Below are 3,274 nucleotides of genomic sequence, written 5' to 3' on the forward strand. Positions count from 1 at the left end.
CACATTGATAAAAGACATGTGACTTCATTTTCGGTCCAATCAACAATTAAAGAAGTCAAACATATATGGTCCAATCACATTTTTGTGGAGATTAGTGTTGTTTAAAAAATAAAAGTATATAATAAAAGGAGTATCGGTTGACAAGTGTGTCAGGACATATAACAAAGCTTATATTCATTATATAAGCCCCATTTTCTAAGTCATTGTCAAGCCCACGTCAATTTCTCGGCCCATCTCGACCCATCATACAGTTTGTGTTGCGATTTGTAGCTCAGTTGGCATAAAATTCAAGTCATATCAGTTGGAAGTCGGGCAAGTTCGTTTGATAGTGTTTTGACAAGTTAAATCTCAGTTCGCATCAATTTCAGTCTGTACAGTTTGTCAACATTCGGTCCGCACAGAATATTCATCGGTTCGAGTATCAGTATTGTACTGTTATTTGACAAATTTTTAAACTGATTGTGTTGTGTTTGTTTGTGTTACGTCAGGTAAATCAAGATCGTCAGGTTAATTCGAGATCGTCAAGTGATACAAGTTTGAAGCATGGATTCTGAGTTTTACAACGCATTTGCTACAACTCCTGCTAGTCCGACCGACATTGCTAAGAACATGACAATGGAAAATGAAACCAGAACGATGCAAAAACCTCCGAAACTTATGGGAATTGAAGATTATCACGGATGGAAGAAACGTTTCGAGAATTGGGTGCAGGCGAATCATCTAAAAGCTTGGGAGAGCATCGAAACTGAATATGTTAGACCACAAAGCGCTATGAATGTCGATAAAATCATTTCTGAATTCACTGATCAAGAGAGGGAAAGTTATAAAGGTGAAAAAATGATGATCAATCTGTTACAGCAAGCAGTAAAGGAGGATATATTTGTGTTACTTCAACATGATGACAATGCGTACTCTATCTGGGAAGCTCTTAAGAAGAAGTTTGAGGGAAGTACTGAGATGCTTCAAAGTAAAGCAGCATTGCTAAAAAAGGAGTTTGAGTTGTTTACGTGTATGCCTGGTGAAACGACCAAGACTCTTATTGAAAGATATTGTCATTTGGTTCACACCATGTCACAGTTGAAAATTACAAAGACTCCAGCTGAATGGGTTGAAAAGCTTGCTGATGCGTTACCGCAAAAGGAATGGGGCACATATCTGATGATATTGAAGAATTCCGGACAGTTTAGCAGGCTATCGATTGCACAGTTTATAGAGAAGTTGGAGGCACAGGATCTGGAGCAGCAGAAAATTGCCAGAATGAACAGTTCTACTCATCAGCAAGATATCAAATTGTACTATAAAGGAAATGTTCAAACTGCTGAAGCCAGTCCAAAGATACAAACTGCATTTAGTGCTGGAAATCAGTCTCCGCCTAGCAGTCAAGGATCAGTCAATACTAGTGGGTTCTCAACGGTAAATCCTCCAAGTGCTCAAAATACATCAGTTGGAAATGGTCATCTGTTACAATGCAATGTGGCTCTACATCTTCAAAACGGACAAAATTATACTGAAGAAATTGTAAAGAGTCATATGGGATTACTGGTCACTGCATTGGAAGCTTATGAAGGGTTGATTGCAGGAAGAATTGGCAATCCAATGCTGACAAAAGAAGATTATGACCAGATCGATGCAGGGGAGCTAGAATTGATGGACATCAAGTGGGCATTGGCGAGTGTTTTGAGGAGAGCAGAAAAGTTTAGATTGGTTACAGGGAGAACTGATTTCTTGGATGCAAACCTTTCTATCTTAGGATTTGATAAATCTAAAGTTGTTTGTTTTTGTTGCAGGGAGAAAGGTCACTTTAAAAGAGAGTGCAAGAATCAGCAGCCAAGAGGAGAAAAGGAATCGTCTGGGAAAGATGATTATTACAGGAAAACCATTTATCAGCAAATCACTCATCAACCGCATCAACAAAAAGAACCTCAAACGGCACATGGAAGAATGATCGAGGATGCAAACAGGAAAGCTTATTATGGCATCATTGATCAAGATGATGAGACAATGGCTGAAGGTTTTAGCTGGGACAAGTTCATTCCAGCTGATTCAAATGTTAAAGCGTTCACTGCACATATTATTCGAAAGCCAGAAATGCTGAAGGAATGGATGGAAGTGTTATCTGATGAAGAGAAGACTGAAGATGAAGGATCTGTTTCTTCTGAAAACAGTTCATCAGAAATAAGTGATAGTGATGAAGAGATTGAACAGATTAATATTGGAAAAACTCACTTATCTTCTGATAGCTTTGAATTTTATTTTGCAGAAAAACTGAAGAATTTGAAAGAGAGGAAAGCTGCAAAGGAAATGAAGGAAGTCAAAGTGATTGAGAAGATTGTGGAAGTTGAAAAGAGAGTTGAAGTCGAGAAGATCGTTGAAGTCACAAGACCTTGTCTTACATGTTTAGAGTCTTGTAAACAATGTATAGAGAAAGACGAGAGGTTTAGTGAGTTAGAAAAGTTGAAAGAACAGTTGTTATTTGATGTAAAAAACTTGAAAAAGTCATATGATGTATTGAATAGGCATGTGAATGGTCTGGAGAAGACTAACTCAGAAAGAGAAAAAGCTTTGAAGATGCTGAATGCTACCATGATGACAAAGCAAAAAGAGATCAACATGTACATAGAAGAATGTGCAAAGTTGAAGAAAGAGTTGGATAGTGAAGCAGCTGAGAATGAAAGAATCAGAAGATTGCTGCAAAGTTACAAAGGTTGTGACTACATAATCGACAGAATTTATCCAACAGTTGAAGGTTTTGAGGCATTTAAAGATGAACAACCAAAGAAGAGAAAGGATACTGGTAAGAAACAGGGTGTCTGTTATAATAAGTGTCCGCCTCCGATTTGGGAAGGGTACTCGCCTAGAAAACCTAACGAGGAAGAACTAAAACAGGCGATCAATATTAAGCTAGAATCCGAGATAACCGATGTTTTACCAGAAAATATTGACGTCACGTTCACAGCGTCCGACACAGATCATGAGTCCGAACTGATAAAACGAGTCAGGTGTTGGATAAGGATGAGGAGTCAGAGTCAAAGTCCGAGTCCGAAAGTTCGTGTCAGTCAGTCAGGAGTTCGAGTTCGTGCGATAAGAGTTCAAAATCGTCGGGAAAACGGGTTTACAGTAAAGAGTTTTTATTGTCAAAATATAATTTGAATGATGAAACATTTGAAGTTGTGTATACTTTGAATGGTTCTGACAAATTATATTTTGATAAAGAGTTTCCAATAAGAGGTGTTAAACCAGAAATGATTAAAAAGGTTTTCAAACTAACAGAAAT

This window comes from Helianthus annuus, chromosome 7 (genome assembly GCF_002127325.2).
Source record: "Helianthus annuus cultivar XRQ/B chromosome 7, HanXRQr2.0-SUNRISE, whole genome shotgun sequence".
NCBI classification, from domain to species: domain Eukaryota; kingdom Viridiplantae; phylum Streptophyta; class Magnoliopsida; order Asterales; family Asteraceae; genus Helianthus; species Helianthus annuus.